Consider the following 18907-nt stretch of genomic DNA (forward strand, 5'->3'; position numbering starts at 1 on the left):
CCTCCACCGGGTGATCCCACCCCGTGTCCAGTTCCCCAACACCTTATGCCCCACCCTCCAGTGAGGTAAAGAATATGTATGGGTGACTGCGCAGCCACTGTGTCCTGTGTAATGAAGGTATAGTTGGTGCACTTGTTGATTACCTGCCAGGCACTCCAGTGCCTGGGCCTGCCACGGATCTTCACAAAGGGTCAGATGCGTGGTGACTTCTAGCAATAGGCGTCAGGGGCGATCCCACCCAGATGGACGGTAGCAACAACGGCAGGGTCTGAGCCCAGACCTCCTGCAGAATACACACTGTCTCTCATGCGATCACTTGGCAGCACAATAAGGGAACCAGAACCTATCTAGGGCCAATCCCTATCTCTGCTGCACACTACCGGGGCTCAGGGCCTAACTGGGCCTGGGGTATAAGGCCTAGGTAGGGGCTGAATGCCTCCCTACACCAGAGCTCCGTCTCCTTCCTCCTCCCGCTAGCTCTGAGCAACGTGTGCGCCCTCCGACCCCAAATGCTCCTTCCTTCCTGCCTTCCTACCACCCGATAGGTCCCCTGGTGTCACATGGTCCCGCGGCGGCTGCTGGGACTCGTAGTTCCCTATGCTCCACCCTATGGGAGCTACTCCTCCTTCGCGGGCTTTGACTGCTATGCCCGCGCTTGCGCGACCTCCTGCTCCACACCTTCTGCGCCTGCGCCAACTCCCAACATGGCGGCGCCCTAATACGCGGAACCTCCAATAACCAGAGCATTCCCTGCTCTGCTGCAATACAACACATGCGCGCAAAGGAATCCCGGCTACACAAGGGTAATGGGCTTTTCTCTCCCAATCTTGTAAGAGAGTGCCTGGGGAAGTAAGTTAGCCCTTACAAAGGGATACAATGAAGCAGCTAGAGATTGGTGGGACAGTGGACCCAATTAAAGGCTTAAAAAAAACTCACCGGGTTGGTAGAAAAAGTAAAAAAAAGTTTAATGATTACATACTAAAAACACAAAACATCTACATAACAAAAAATCTCCTCTCACGCATTTCACACCCACAGGCGCTTTCTCAAGGAGTACAAGGGAGTGAATGAACAGGTTGGTATTTAAGAGCTTTGAAGCTCAGCAAGAAATATATATGTGTGTGTGAGTGGGTTCAATGGCTTTGCATCTCATCCCAGCCTCTGTCTAAAAGCTGTGTTTAAAACAGCATGCATTGGCTTGAGGATTTGCTTGTGTAATACGAGCTTGAGACAAAAGGTGGCACTGAGTGCTCATTTGCATGTCATTTCCCAGAATCCCTTGCTGCAGTGGAAGCGCTGTATGCTGGGCGATAATGGGGAAAGACAGGGTTGCAGACCTGTCTAAGACATGCAAATGAACATACAGTAATATTTACAGTTGCTATATATATTGTGACATAGTCCAAAGATGTTAGGCAGCTTTCTGCCCCATTTTAGAGCAGAAAGTGCAGGAATAGTTAAAAAATGATCTGTTCCACAGCTTCCCATTAACTCAGGCAGCTGGATGGAAAATCCAGACCACAGATTACAATGGCTCTAGTTCTCCCTCACCTGCTCTTCTAATCACATGCACAGGTATTTAGAGCAGAGAGGTTTTGCATTTGAGTCTCTCTCCTTAGAGCCTGGAGGCTGGGGGTATCGCTGCTCCCCTGTTTCCAGTGTCGGGGTTGACGGCCCCTCCACGTATCACAGTACCAGAGGATTTGCCTGGACACCACAAACAGATAAGACAAAACAATTGGTTACTGCTGTTGCTAAAAGACTGTGCTGTATTTTGTGACCCTAAATGAGAGAGCATTGTTTTAAGCTGGGGAACCAGTTTAGTTGGCCAGCAGCTGTTAGAGAGACTGATTCTGATGTGTAGTTAGATCCCTGAAAGGGATAGGATTTTGCTTATATGATTTTGGTTTTATTTCTTGAAATAACAGTGTGGGAAATATTGTAACACTGAAATATGTGAACTGCTGAATGAAAGTATCTGAGTACCTCTAACCTTCACATGTTAAAGCTGCAGTACCTTACTTGGATGAAAATAAAGCAGGCAGAAGCCTGAGTTAAGCAGCATAATACTTTGCATGATCCTGTTTGTTGTATAATTAACCCTAGAAGACTGTGTCGGGAAGAACCCAGACAGACGTCAGCACTACAAAAGAGGGGCGTTTGTCACAATATATATATATATATATATATATATATATATATATATATATATATATATATATATATATTATCTCAACAGTGTAATTGTTGTGAAGTTATATTATTATACCAAATACAAGGCATCATATATAAATGATACCAGTGGTATTGTATATATACAAGTAATATATTTACATTGCAATGTTCTGGGATAGATATACTGTAGACTATAAATCATCAAATGGTAATAATTCAAAGACATAAACACATCAATAACAAATGTTGAATACCAAGCAATAGTAATACTTCAATGGGCGAATGAAAAGATAGATTATTATCAGGCAGTAATACAGATATAAGAATCTAAGCAATGTGGAAAGCTTAGTATATATCCTAAGAGGATCCCAAAGCAATGTATGAAAAAAATGAGATGTATCATTCCATAATATATTGATATCATAACCAACATATGTCCGAAAGAGACAAATTCCAATGTCAAACAAACATTCCTAAAAAATATTTGAGATCCCACTCAGAATTTAACCCTTTTGGAATCAATGTATCTAGTGAAAAGATCCAAAAAGTCTCTCTTTTATAGAGAATGTTAGAACGATCCCCTCCTCGTGTATGAATCCCTTGTGTATCGTTTATTCGCCTTTCAGATCCAAATCTTTTTTTTTTCCCCATATCAACAAAAGGGGAAATTTATTGAAACATTTTATACTTTGGTGAATCATGATCTTCAACAACTGTGTAAAGAACAATCATGTAAACCTTTCAAAAGAAATATTTATCGAGGAGAAGAATTAGCAATGAGGGAATTGGAAAAGAAGGAAGACCTTGTTATACGACAAGCGGACAAATGGGGTGGGATTGTTTTACAGGACACATTTGTCTATAGTAGTGAAGCAATCCGCCTCTTGTCAGATGAAATATCATATATTAAAATTAGGTCTGACCCTTCCAAAGAGTATCAGGCGGATCTGCATTCTGTGCTTAAAGAGGCCCAGACCAAGTTAATTATTACTGACACTGAACTTAAGTTTCTTTACATTACACATCCCTGGGTGCCTATATTTTATCATTTACCCAAGGTGCACAAATCAATCCCTCAGATAGGCCTATTGTTTCCTGAATGGAGTCGATGACATCTAATCTGTCCCAATATGTAGATTTTTATCTACAAACCCATCTTACATCTTTGAGGTCACAGATTTGGGACAGCTTACATGTCATCGACTCTGTCGCCAGGATAAAATGGCAGTCGTCATACTTATGGGTGACTTGTGACGTACAGTCACTTTATACTTGCATTAATCATAACATAGGTCTGTCTGCGGTTAAACACTTTTTAGATGGTGATAGTAATATGTCCCTTACACAGAGCACTTTTATTCTTCCTATTATAGAATTCATACTCACGCATAATTATTTTTTATTTCAATCACAATACTATCTTCAAATCTGTGGAACGGCCATGGGATCTAGGTTCACCCCAAGTTATGCCAACCTTTTTATGGGTTGCTGGGAGGAAAATAAGAGATGGGTGATCTGGCACACAATCAATATAACAATAATGATATAACTTGCCGGTGCTCACTGGCCAAGGGGGACAGTCCTGCAAAATCCCCAAGAAATCACATAGGTAGGAAGGAAGGTCCAGGCACTCAGTCTTTGCAAATAAAGAAATATTTAATCCAGCACAAAATCCAACGTTTCGACTGCGTATAAGCAGTCTTTGTCAAGGTGAGAGCTCTCACCTTGCAAAGACCGAGTGCCTGGACCTTCCTTCCTACCTTGCTGGGAGGAAAGCCAGATCTGGACTGACAACCCATTTGGGGCGGGCCTGGTTTACTATGGCCATATCATAGATGATGTCACGGGAGACCAGGCAGTTTACACCTTTTTACCAGGATCATTCATTGAGCAAAGCAAGATAATGAAATAAATTGTAATTTATTCACTTAAATAGGCATACACACAGTGAAACACAAAATACAGACGAAAATCACACTTATTGGGGGTCGAAAACTAGACTGTTCTAGGTGCAGGGAACTCTAAACAAGAGTTTTACCCTGACCGGGACTTAGCCCGAAATCCTCTGGTTCCCAAATCGGTGTGAAGTTCCACACGCCACCGCTCCCTTCTCTTTTGAGAACTTTGACTCTTTTTGACCGGGGGATAGTACCAAACTCCTGGAACTAAAATCGGCTTGAAATCTCAGCCGCGACCGCTACGTTCGATTATTAGAACTTGGGCTCTAAAAACACAAGACGATTTTTCACAGGCAGGCGACCAGGCTACCAGAACCAAGAGTTGTTTCTGTTCAAGTCAGTCAGGGGTTTGGCAATGCCACTATACTGGAGAACATACTTCCTATAGTAACCATTGGTGCCTAAAAACACCATGACCAGCTTCTTTTTCCTAGGTGCTGGCCACTGAATGATGGCTTCTACCTTAGCCGGCTCTGACTTCAGATGCCCTCCACCCACTCTGTGCCCTAAGTATAAAACTCCTGCCATACCCACTAGACACTTTGTAGTTTTAAGTGTCAGCCCTGCTTCCCTGATACTTTTCAGCACGGCTGCTACATGCACTAAGTGTCCCCCCCATGAATTACTAAACACAGCAATGTCATCCAGATATGCCCTTGCAAAACTCAGCATCCCTTCCAGTAACCTATTGACCAGGCGTTGGAAGGTAGCCAGGGCATTCTTCATCCCAAATAGCATAACCAGAAATTCATATAAGCCACTCAGAGTGATGAAAGCTGACTTCTCCTGTGCCTCCTGGGTCAGAGAGATTTGCCAGTACACCTTGGACAAATCCATAGTAGTCAGATACTTTGCCCCCGCAAGCTCATCCAATAGCTCATCCATGCGGGACATGGGATAAACATCCGACAACGTCTGAGCATTGAGCTGCTGCTAGTCCACACAGAACCGAGTGGTTCCGTCCTTCTTGGGCACGAGGACTACCGGACAAGCCCAAGGGCTCTGTGTATAAAATTAAACCTTTCAATAACAAGTAGTACAAAATCTTAATAAAAATGCATTAATTACAAAAGACATTATGCTTGTTGTCCTGATTTAAACTATGTCCAGACACTCATTCAATCCTTCTGGTGTTAATGTTCCAAGTTTGTAAATCCAATACAGTATGTCTTTTGCTTGATTAGGTGCTTTAGCCCAGGACCGCAGACAGATTTCCCGGGGCTCAGGACTACAGTTCTGCCCCCCCCCCCACCCCTGTCAGCAGTGTTGCGAGTCCCATTTCACATCTCGTGAGCCCCCCTATTTCCCTCCCTCTTCCCATGTATTTCTCTCCCCTCCGTCTCACCTCTCACTCTACCTCCCTCCATCAATTACCCCACTCTCACTCAATCCTTGCCCCCCCCCACCTCACATGTATTTCTCACCCCTGCATCTCACTCTTGCTCCCTCTTTTCTACACTCAACCCTCTCTCCTTTCACTCTCCCACCCTCTCTCAATTACCCCACTCTCACTCAATCCCCCTCCTCACACTCATTCCCTCCCCCTCACACAATCCCCCCCCCAAAATATATACCAAAAACCCCACCCCAATGCAAAAAACTTCCCACCCCCCAAATACATACAAAAAAATTCCCACCCCCCAAATATATACAACCCCCACCTCTGCAAATATATACAAACCCCCCAAATACATCCAAAAAATCAACTCCCCAATACATAGAAAATACCCCAATACATATACAAAAAACAATACATATATAAAAAAAAAATACATATATAAAAAAAACCAATACTTATAAAACCCACCCAAATATGTATAAAACCCCAATACATATAAACCCCAATACATAAACATATAAAAAAATACATATAAAAAAAGACCCCAATGCATAAAGAAAGACACCAATACACATTAAAAAAAGGCACCCAATACATATGAAAATGACCCCAATGCATATAAAAAAAATCCCAATGCATACGAAAAAATAAAATACATATTAAAAAAAAAAAATACATAAAAAAAAAAACACCAATACATATAAAAAAATACACCACCCCAATACTTAAAGAACCCAGACTTACCTTGTGGATGCTCAGGCCGGGCACGGTGTCTCCGGGCCCCAGCTCTCCCTCAGCTGCAGGCTTCTTCCTTACTCTGTCCCAAGTGCTCCTAACGCTGACATGCGTGCCAGGCCTCCCTCTGCTGCCGCGCTCCGGAAGCTGGGCCAAGCTTACTTCCGAGGCTCTGACGTCAGAGAGGCCTGTCTCGTGCCGGCGTTGGAAGCTCGGTGTGGGACAGAGTAAGGAAGGGGCCTGCAGCTGAGAGAGTCCCGGCTGCGAGAGGACCAGCAGCCGGGCCTGGCCAGAGGTCGGGCCCAACTTGCAGCGCCGGCCAGGCCCCCCACAGACACCGTGACACCTGTCCCGGCTGTCCCCCCCTGTCGGCAGCCCTGCTTGAGCCTATCTCCCCCAAAAGATTTGTGGGGATCTGCTCAAGACCAGCAACCGCAGATCATCTGTGTTACAATTGTGTACTAGCGAAAAATTTCTCAGTGCACTATGTATGTATGTATGTATGTATGTATGTATGTATGTATGTATATCTGTATTTATATAGCACCATCAATCTACATAGCACAGCAGTAATACACGTGACAGAATCATATAAATAACAAATAATACATAATGGGAAGAGGTGCTTCAGACATAAAAGTAACATTTAGTAAAAGTAGTCCCTGCCCTGAAGAGCTTACAATCTAATTGGTAAGTAGGAAGAACATACTTAGACTGTAGGAAGGTATTCTGGTAAGTGCATCTGCAAGAGTCCAAGGTCGATGTATGAGGTGTATAGTATCAGCCACGGAGCTACTCATATGCTTCGTTAAGGAGGTGGGTTTTAAGATGGGTCTTAAAGGTGGATAGAGAGGGTGCTAGTCGGATATTGAGGGGAAGGGCATTCCACTTTTCTCCATTCAAAAAAACATTACAGTGCAATACATCACTCTAGCTGCTAAGGTAATGAATCTGTTTAAATGTTAATTTTAATAACAAAATATTGAAGCAAAGGGCCTCTGAGCTGAACCGCATTAATTTCAGCCTTGGGGATCCCCAGCTTCCCTATTTACAGGCCCCGGTATGGGGTGTCGGTATCTCCTGTGCATTTTAATGTCACGTATGCGGGAGAATTTAAACATGATGGGGATACCGGCACCTTATACCGGGGCCTGTAACTCGGTTAGCAGGGGGTCCCTGCGGCTGAAACAAATGCAGTTCAGCTCAGGAGAACCCCTGCTTCAATACTGTTATTAAAATTAACATTAAAACTGAACGATCGCCTGTAAAAGCTGTGCAGGGAGATGCAGCTCTTCCAGGCTGCTGCAGCTAAATCTCTCTTTAAGCAAACACAAAGTATTGCGATGTTGCTTTTGTTTTTCTGCACTATAAAAAACTTGCGCTTTTTCTTAGTGAATACCGTTTTGACATAAATTTATTATAGTGCAGCAAACCCGATCAGTAATTCACTGTACTTATCAAAGTTTTGTGAATAGGCCCCCAAATCTTTGATGGCAAGAAATGAGATTTCCAGCTCTCTGATTTAATAGTTAAGTTATTGCCCAAGTTAGATATTTCCCATTCCAGTCTACAGATACTGCTCAGTGGGGCATGTTCCACTACTGTGATATATTGCACTGTTGGTGGTCCAAGCAATCTGTCGGGTGTAGCTCACAATGAAAGTCCTCTCTGTAATCAGATGGTACTGTGCTGACATCATGAGATAACAGAAGGGATTTACACTCTGTTACTATTCCCTAGCACATTTGACTTGAAGCTATCAATGTTTAGAAAGAGATGCAAAATCTTCCTTTGCTCTGGTTTCCTGGTGTCTCTTTTTTCTTCTGTTGCTTACTCCAAAGTTGCTTTTGTGGTTGCTTTTTTAGTATTGATTGTGGTTTTTTCTGCAGGAAGTAGAAGTCGTTTATCTTGGGTTGTGACAGGTTAATATTCACGCTTTCTAAATGTTATAGTACAATGTGCTGTGCTTTAATTTCTGGGCATGTTTACAGTATAGATATAAGAATATAAGAATATATATAATAATGGTGGAGAATCGCGTTATTTTGTCTCTATACATTGCCTGTATATTTAGACATCATCTGGGTTTGTTTTGTGTGCGTGCAACCTATACTCTTCCTGGACTACAGTAGAACAACAGAACTGCATAGGGGAAGGGGGGAGGTTCTATTGAAATTACCTAACCTGCTGCGTCTGTAGGTAGAAGTACATATAAACAGGTCTAAAAGGAAGAAGGAAGTAGAGTTGAGAGATATTAGTTTGCCATTTTCAATCAATCTTTCTCAGTACGGTACACTCTATTGTTAGAGGGGGCCAGGACCTTTATTCCTCCACAAGACAACATGGAAAGGACATGTCTAGAGGATATTTGGACTGGGGCGCTCCCTGGATTTCGTGGCTTAAAAAGTTATTGTAACGCCTTACTCTATTAAAATTAATAAAATATACAAATATGGTTTAGTGTTTGTGGTGCAAAAGAGTATATAAAAAACATATACTGGCCCTTTTTGCTGATTTTTGTGGTTGCTGCTTGACCTTGGAGAAGGGAATCCCGTGTCCTTCTCAGCGTGGCAATAGTGGTGTGAAGATGGTCAGCGCGAACCTCGTGGACCTCACGAATATGGTGGATCTGGATTAAGTATCAATGAAAGAATAAATGAGAATACAACACAATATTAGTGTATTGTGTCCACATGTGGGGGATGGGGGGATGGGGAGTGGGGGGTGGGGAGGGGGAGTGGTGGGGTGAGGGAGGAGTGGACGATGGAAGGATTGATAGTGGGTTCCCACTAACTAATCACAGAATACATAGAGTATATGAATCCAGTGACTCACACGGGCTTGTGTGGTGTCTCTCCCTCAACGCTGACTGGAGTGGGTTAATACGGACTCATAAGCTAGAGTCTCAATATACATAAAACTCACACGGCCTGATGTGAGTCCTTGCCCTCAGAGGGTGATGTCCTTTATGGATGGTGTTTTGTTGTTTCAGCAGAGTTGCCCCCCGATGGGTGTGGTGTGTGGGTGTCTCCTCTCCCCGTATCCCAAATGACCAAAAAAAGGAGGTGTGCAAACCAAAATATATATTAAAGGTCTTTAATGGGTTAACAGTGAAGACATGTGCATACACTATGCATACATGTTGTGGTGCTTTAAAAGGTATAAAACAATATAGGACACAGTGACACAATGAACTGGACAGTAGAAGATGTACTGAAGCAAACACAAAAGAATAGACACTCACACTAAACAAATTTACTTGCCCAGCATCAACCGCTCGAGACACTCCTGCACGATTTCCTCCTCCGTTTTTGCTCCCACTGGCGCGTCCGGCAGCGGAACCGGAAAGGGAGATCTGTGCCGGATGTCCTGCAGTGTGCTGGGTCCCTCTGTCAATGAGCTCCGGCAGGACATCCGGCACAGATCTCCCTTTCCGGTTCCGCTGCCGGACGCGCTTTTGTGTTTGCTTCAGTACATCTTCTACTGTCCAGTTCATTGTGTCACTGTGTCCTATATTGTTTTATACCTTTTTAAGCACCACAACATGTATGCATAGTGTATGCACATGTCTTCACTGTTAACCCATTAAAGACCTTTAATATATATTTTGGTTTGCACACCTCCTTTTTTTGGTCATTTGGGATACGGGGAGAGGAGACACCCACACACCACACCCATCGAGGGACAACTCTGCTGAAACAACAAAACACCATCCATAAAGGACATCACCCTCTGAGGGCAAGGACTCACATCAGGCCGTGTGAGTTTTATGTATATTGAGACTCCAGCTTATGAGTCTGTATTAACCCACTCCAGTCAGCGTTGAGGGAGAGATACAGCACAAGCCCGTGTGAGTCACTGGATTCATATACTCTATGTATTCTGTGATTAGTTAGTGGGAACCCACTATCAATCCTTCCATCGTCCACTCCTCCCTCACCCCACCACTCCCCCTCCCCCCCCCCCACTCCCCATCCCCCCATCCCCCACATGTGGACAAAATACACTAATATTGTGTTGTATTCTCATTTATTCTTTCATTGATACTTCATCCAGATCCACCATATTCGTGAGGTCCACGAGGTTCGCGCTGACCATCTTCACACCACTATGGAAAGGACATCCCCACTCTTTTACAGAACATAACGATATGCAAGTCGAGTTCCTCAGAAGTTGAGTAACCTAGAAAATGAAAATATATATATTTTTTACCACTTAAATCATTTCAATTGTCATTTTACAATGAAATAGGGATGCAGAATTTTTTTTTGGGGGGGGGAAGAGATCATACAATAAATTGACACATCCAATAGAATTACCAATTATACAACAGTTTAAAACAATGAAAACATAAAAAAACAGGGGGGACAGGGAGGAAAGGCAGAGGGGGCAAGACATATTTTGGATAAGGTTTACAAAACATCGCAGAATAACAACGGATATCCGCATATCGTACATTAATCATTGTTAATTTTAATGTGGAAGTATGACTAAAAGATGAATGTCAATAGGGTCACGGGTGGGTAAAAATGAGTTATTATGCAATTAAATGTGATTGAGCAAGTGATCTTCTCAAAAAATCATTATCTACCAGCATCAAGGTTTCTGGGTCTTTTGGTGTTTTTGAAGGATGTCGTTTATAAGGCTTGTTTCCATAATCATAATTTGCTGCACTATTTTTTCTACTTTGACTAGATTATGGGAGGATCTAAGGTGTATATATATATATATATATATATATATATATATTTAGCCCTTTTTCTGAACCCTCCCAAAGGAACTACTGGTCACTGTACAACACCTGCGGCTCCAGGAGATCTGAGCCTCCGCTAGCTGGGAGCCTGGGGTAACACTCGTACATTTACTCAACGCAGCGCCTCCACTTACCCAGGATCCCCGTGATGTGAGATTCCCCTGGGCAAGAAACATACAAATAACTAGCACACCGTGTGTATGATAACCAATACCTTTTACTTGAGAACATACACACATATATCAGCAATAGAATAACAGGTGTCCCTCTACAGAGGAGACACTAATAACCAAGGCGTCCCACCAAACGCTTTCCCCAACACCGAGTGATCCCACCCAGTGTTCATAGGATCCCCACCCAATGTCCCGCACTCTTGCAGAGAGAGGATATGGGTGACTGCGCAGTCACTATTAAGCTAAGTTGGTGCATTTGTGGATGTAAAGTACCTGCCGAGCACTCCAGTACTCGGATCAGCAACGGCTTCGCAAAGGATCTGTCGCTCGGTGATTCCGTCTGATCCCAAGCTGGTTCTCTGCACAAGGACCGCCAGGGGTGATCTCACCCTGGAGATAGTCTCTGTGGGCCCCGACTTGAGCCCGAACCTCTTCACAGAAAACGCAGCGTCCGCTGTGTCCCTACCTAACACTAGCGCTACTGTGACAGGATCCCTAACCTAGGGCCTGTCCCTGTAGCACCACAAACTGGGGAGTGAGGACCTATCTGGGACCTAAGGGGTTAATAGCCTGCTCCGCTCCCCTAACTTTTCCCAGTCCTGACTCTAACTAATACTAACAGCGCCTGCAGCAACGCACTGCAACCTGCTGGATGCGTACAGCAAACGTGCTGCACAAATACTGTGCTTTCTTGTCAGGCCTCACAGCACTGCCAGCCGTGACCCTGACAAAACAGCACTACACTATCACTAAGGCAGCGTCCCTAACCTAGTGCCATCCCGTATCAGTTACCCACTAACCTGGTGGGGAGTTGGGGCCTACCTGGGATGTGGGGGACCTTACGTGGTGCAGGAGCTTCACTCGCTCCCTGCACCCTTCCTTCCCCTTCTCCTCCCCAGCTCCTACTGCGGTAAGTGACAGAGCCCCTATCCTTAGGGCTGTCCCTGGCAACACTTACTCTACTGGGCGACTCAGAGCTATCTTGGGCCTTGGGGGCTGCTGGCCTAGTGCAGGGAGTCAGTGACTCCTGCACCCTACCTACTTCCCTTGGCTGCTCCTGGGTCTGACTGACCTGCGTGCTCCAAGCCTGCGAAATGTATCCTTTCTCCCTGCCTGGGAATCCTTGGCCCTCATTGGCCACTATCAGGTACCTGGTGCCTGCCTCGCTAGGCCCTATGGGAATTGTAGTCCCGTGGGACCTGTCTGGGCATTGGGGCTGCATGCGCACTTGCTCTGCACATGCGCGAACACCTAATGGCCGCCGCAACCTTTCCCTCTGCTTCCCTACCCTCGTGCAACTTCTCCCTAGCTCCAGGGTACCTCCTGCGCATGCGCGATCCCGCGTACGCTCGCGCAACACTTCATGGCGGCCCCCGCTAGCCGGGTACGCCACCGGAGCTCCAGGGACACCGAGCGCTCCCTGCACTGGCCCCCACCCTCGTGAAGTGCCGGCGGGTCCGTCGCTGCCTCCGGCGGCAACCGCATCCGCTCGGCACTCGCAGAGGGGGGACAAGGAGGGCAAAATAAGACCGGGGCTACATATATATATAGATATAGATATAGATATAGAATGTGTGTGTGTGTGTGAGCAGCCGGCACTCCAATTGTAACCCTATATGGTAGGTGCATGTCCCATAATAAGTAAATAAGCATAGAATACCGTTCGCACGGGAATAAGCAGACAGCACTCAGGTTTGAATTTGTAGAGAGTATATTGTAGAAAGATAAGACACAAATCTCCAACGTTTCGGACCCACAAACAGGTCCTTTCTCAGGGTAGTGCAGTGAAGGAAGGACATACCCATACTATATACCCCCACCCCAGGTGCACAAGTGCTAATGATCAGAAAAACACCGTCACATTTAATTAAAAGACCAATTACCTGTCAGATTTGCATAATGGAAAACTCTAACCTGCAGGCGCATGCGCAAGGCTACCTAAATACTGTCAAAGCAAGGCTGTTGCTGTAGTGTGATGTAGTTGCTAAGCAACTTGTCCTGATGCGGTGGCCATCTTGAAAATGATGTGTATGCTCAAAGACATAATGTAACCTTATTTATGTGTTATGGTAGTTGCCTGCGCAAAAAAAAACCCTTGAAGATGTTCTAAATGGGGCGCCACGCTCAAACCGCGTTATAAGCGGATCCGCGTTGTAGCGGATCGCTCTATAACGAAGTTGAGCTGTATTTTAGGACTTGTTTGGATGATTGCATACAGTATGTGCAAATACTCAAGGGCTGTCAAACATGTGGTAAGAATGCATACTTTTCCTGCTCTAGCATTCCTTCTTTGACCTGCAATTTTTTAATCAAGATTTCCCTTATCACTGTATGTTATCAGAGGAGCAAAGAGAACATTTCAGGATTTTTGTTTAAATACAATTATTCTGTTGGCTCATTCTCAATGTTGGTTTGCACCTCTGATATATTTTAAAGGGAGTCATATAGCCCCCATGAACCCTCATTATTACAGGTGGGTTAGAGCTTTTAACTGTGGTCAATAACTTTATAAACTGTAATCATTATTTAAGAATTAAGCTTAGTTACAGTATATGAAAACGAGAATAGGATAACTTTTTCATACATTGGTATAGAGCATGTACCTTGTCCCATTAGAGGTGGGGATAGAAATGGCATTTTAGACAGGAGAGAGCTCTTTTGGATTTTTAATCTAAAAACTCGTATCCCAAATGGTCTCAATTCAGATTGGGACCTAGGGCCTCTCCTGTCTTAATTTTATAAAAATACATGATCCCTTTTTTCCCCCCACCACATGGGAAATACATTTGTCTCTACATATACAATTTTTTTTATAGTTCGGAACATTTTTTTCTATTAAATATATGGACATTAATTATATAAATATTAAGATGTTTATTTTTTAGACAATAAGAACTTAAAATATACGTTCATTTTCTTTAGCCATTATATTGGCTTTTTGTTCGAATTTGTTGCTGGGTTTGTCTGTCATCCTGTCTTAAATCGTTATCCTATTCTTTTTTATAACAAAGAATATAGATATATATATATTTTCTTTTTTTCATTATGAATAGTCTTAACTTCGGTTTTTCTATTTTAGATGAATGAATGGATAAGTGATTTTTGACAGAGTATGTTATTTGTTTGGATTTGGATATCACACATGTTACTATGAGCAATAATTATTCATTATTTATACTTGATTTATGAATACAGTATATTATCTTTGCTCATTGTTTTAAATCATGGTTTTTACATTTCCATTTTTTGAACATGTGTCTTCTCCAAATTTATCATTACAATTTTCTTCATACTCTAATTGTGGTTGTTCAACGGGTATAGAGCATGCTTAATTTATGGATGAGGCATTTATTTGCTTTTATTCATTGAATTGACTATTTCATTGTTTCTCTATTTGTTTTTTAACTTTGTTTTAATGTTTACATATGTTTTTCAATGTTTATATTTGATTTTTCATTCATTTACGGAGTGTTCGTTTTTTTATGTTTCAATAAAGTTTGTTGTGTTGTACCGGCTCCAACGCGCTGACGTCACACGTCCCGCGTCACTGTCTCAAAACCAGGAAGTGACGCGGCATTGGTTGCACCAGCGCGAGGATAAGGTATTTAAACACACTCCGGTAAGCTGCTTTTATTCACCTTGATAAAAGGCCACAAGCCCGAAACACGTAGGTGTTCTGTTTGTCTTAGTTTGATCTAATAAACTTGTTCATTATGGGAACGCACCTCTGTGTTTTTTTAAGCTAGCAGTGGAATCAGCGCTTCGTTTTTTCTCTCCTTCTTCTTGATAATCTACATCAACGGAGGCACGATATACCCCTGGACAAGTGGATACTGAGGCTCCTCAACCATGTGAGTTTTTATATTCAATGTGAGCTTATTCCACTGTCCTTTTCCCCAAAAGGCTATAAGGATCATTGTTTATATACCCCATTTTATTGCCATGATGCTGTTCTGATGCTGGACACCCGCAGGTGTGTATTGTCCTTACCTCAGTGCCTGTGGGACTCTACTTCCAGCTACACATCCAAGTGCTTGTGGGAGTATTATATCCTAGCCCTTTTTATTGTTTAGTTTGGAGGGGTACTCCACCTAAGACTTTGGCTATTTTCTCAAGCTGTTTTTTTGTTCCAGAGCACCATACAACCTTGTTTGTTTAGTTATATGAAAACCAATGAAGATTTATGGGGATGCGATAATAATCGAAAGACTTAAATTATTTAGTAAACTCTAATGTTTGTAATAGCTGAATCCATAGAAGAAATTATGGAGAAACAGTGGGTGGTCCTAGGCCTGGGGCGGTAAAAATGTCCGCACCCATACGCAGAGGCTGCGCTCTTGGGCCAATCAGACCTGATGGGAAGTTTCTTACCTGCTGCCGTCTCTGCCTTCCTCCTGCCTCCACCTTCTTTCTGCAGCATCAAATGATGCTTTGACGTCACAACACGTCTCGTTGCGATGGCAATGTGATGCTGCGACGTCAAATGACAATTATGTCTCATTGTCATGGCAACGAGATGCTGTGTGACGTTGCATTGGTGACATCTGACGCTGAGATTTCGAAGAAGATGGAGGGCGGCAGCATGGAGGAGGCGGCACTAGGTAGGTGCCTTGGGGCGGCGGATCTGGAAATCTTCCACTGTCTTAGCGCTAAACCAAAAATAAGAATATTTAAAGGCCAAGACAACAACAACCGTGGTCAGCTGTAACTGGGAGTATATACCAAGAATGTCAGTTCAAACCATTAGTTAACTCTTATTTAAAAAAAAAAATAATAATAATTTGTATTAAAATTATGATGTTCTTAATCTCTAGATTCTGAGGTTACCATGAGGATTGGGGAGAGCTCAATTTCAACCTCCGGGTTATTTAACATTTCAAACCCTATGTGGACGGACTTTCACAGAGGTACGCAATTAGGAGGCTTTATAACGTGAAATTATAATAGGCTTTATTGTGCCTGTTCCTTTTCATCAGGAAAATTATCCAAACACAGGGGGGTGGGGGAACAAAGCTTCCATTCACTTGGGAGTAATTCTAGTGAAAACACTATGCAATCAATTCACATCTCCCTAGTCAAGCATTTCTACCCAGCCCCAAACATAGCATGAAAATAAGCAGATACAGTATAAGCAGTCTCTTAATAATGAAAGTCTTATCTTTTTATCAGCTGTAGAGTAAGCTTCTCTGCTCTCCTGGAACCGCACTGAGCGTGCACAGAAAATCAGCATCCAGGTTTAGAAGTCTTATTTGGGCCTTGTGTCTTGAAAGCAGCTCTGCTAACTTTGGCAGAGCTCAAAACAAGTGTGTCTCCAAGTTCAGCTCAGGTGTCAGCTAAAGAGTTCTCACTTCCTGTTTGAACAGACAGGCTTTTGTAAGCCATCTCAATCAGGCAGGTGGTGTTTAGTAATTAACTACCAGAAGTTAACCACCACACTGCTAGATTAAAGGCACATTACTGAACAGGGATAAGTCCCCTGTTACATACCTCCCCTGTTTGTGGGAAGCTCGGGCTTACCAAGGCCAAAGCCCATCCTTCCACTCTCATTCGAGATCTTTCTGTGACTTGAATGAGAGTGGATGGAGGAAGAGAACCTTCTGTCCCGCTGGGATTGGAGCCCTTTCTCCAGTTTATTTTTGTCTCCTCCCAAAGGTGCTTGAGATCAGCACTCCTCAGTCGCTCGAGGAGGACTTTTTCCACGTAGTCTTCTTATTGCTTGCGCGGTCTTGAGATTTCTGTTGCGTCGGGCACTCCTCTTTTTGTAGACAAAGTGTATGGCAACAGTTGTAGAGCAGTTAGGACTAGCCCTTGGAGTTTTCTGCTCTTGAAGTGGTCTTTCTGCAGTTTCTCCACACCACGGAGTCACCAGTTCAGCTTCTTCAGCTAAGGATTCTGCACTCCTACCTCTGTTTGTTGCCTGTTGGGCAGCTGTAGGTTTGGCTAGTGCTTTCTTTGGTGGCGCAAAATTCGTATTTTTGTTTTGAAGTTGCGTGGAGTCCCCAACTCTCACTGTACCCTTGTCCTCACGGGCATTAGTTACTGTGGGATACTGGTGCTTGGGCAGTGCCAATACCTTTTCCTGAATTGGAGGAATCTGTATCAGAGTCTCCTTCATATTCTGGAGCTCTGTAATTTTTGTCGTCAAGGTTGCCGCTGCGTCTGTTTTCTCCTTGGTGTACTGACTCAAGGGAATGGAACAGTCTCTCTGTCTCTCCAGCTCTTGCTCCAGTTTTTGAGCCTTCTCACGCTCCCTCTCATACAGAGTCACCTGGTATCGAAGCTCCGCCTCCAATGATGCTCTGAAGACCTGCCGCGTGGCCTTTTGCTCCTCATACTGCTCTGTGGGGACGTACTGGGTATTCAGACGTTCCTGCAGCGCTTGTACCTCTTTAGCAGCCTGCAGCTTTTCTTCCTGCAGCGTTTGCTGCTTCTCCTCAGCATACTGGAGGTGTGTACGCAGACCTTGCAGTTGGTTCTGCAGTCGGTGCTCTGCTTCAATCATTTCCTCTTTCAAAAGTTTATTTATTTCTTTAAGAGCCTGCAGCTCTTCATCCTTTCCCTTGACGTATTCTGTCAACTCAGAATTTTCTTTTTTTTAATTTTCTCTTTTTTCAGTCTCTGTACTATTCAGCGCTTCCTTGCAGTCCACCTTCCATTTTTGCACATCTGCTTGGAGTCGGGCTGTCTCCTGGCGTGAGACTTCCATCTCCAAGTTCTGAAGCTCCTTCTGAGAGACTTTGAGATCTAAGTTAAGATGTAGGATAGTTTTCCTTGAAATGTCCAGCTCCTCAGTGAGACTGTGTAGTTCCTTTCTGGAAACTTCCAGGTCTGTGCGGCAGCTGTAGGTCTCATGATGTGAGGCATCCAGTGCTCTGTGGAGTGTCTGAACCTCTTTCTGAGCTACGTCCACTTCTATCCGGCCACTGTTGACCTCCTGTCGTGAGGCATTCTACTCTATGCGCAGAGTGTGAACCTCTTGCTGGAAGACTGTCATCTGCTTCAGTGCCTCCTCATACTTCCGCTTTAGCGTAGCCACCATTTTGTCAGACTGGCTCTGCTTTACATCCATGGCGGAAATAGTAGCCTTTGCAGTATCTAGCTCAGTCTTGAGATCCTCCAATTCAGTCTTGGCCGCAGAGTAAATTGCGAGCACAGTCTTCTGCAGCTCAGCATTATTATTTTTTTCCCTTTCCAATTCTTCACAGAGCAGATCACAGTCATGCCTGGCAATTTTCAGGGCGTCTTCAGGGCTGGTCAAGGGATCGTCACTCACTGGTTCCGGCTCCACTTCCCTGGGATGACTGGTTGAGGGTTCCTCACTGTTGGCACCGGACAGACACGTCTTTGGGGTACACGACTTCTGCCTTGCGCCCTCTGGATATTCAGTTATACGTGGGACGAATTCTCCATTTTCTCTAGCCTGCAGGGCATCTCGGTCCCCCTTTTTCTCCACAGGATCTGCGGACGTGTCTGTTACTTCCACAGTAAGTGAAGAACCGCTTTTCTTTTTCTTCCTTTTTGATTTGGATGACACCGTCCCTTCAGGGATACTGGGGTCTCCATCTTCATTTGAAGTTTTAGCAGCGTCACTGGATCCACCCGGCTTTTCTTGCAACTGTAATAGCTGATGGAAATATTCTGTGATCCACTGCTCCCACTCTGTCTCCTGCTGATCATATTAGTCATCAAAGGGAGCGGTCTTTTCTGTTCGTGCCGAGTTCAGGCACCCCCACCATTCTTGGGGTGTTTTGTGGGTGTGACTCAGTTCGGGTTC

This window comes from Ascaphus truei, chromosome 3, assembly GCF_040206685.1.
Source record: "Ascaphus truei isolate aAscTru1 chromosome 3, aAscTru1.hap1, whole genome shotgun sequence".
Classification (NCBI taxonomy): domain Eukaryota; kingdom Metazoa; phylum Chordata; class Amphibia; order Anura; family Ascaphidae; genus Ascaphus; species Ascaphus truei.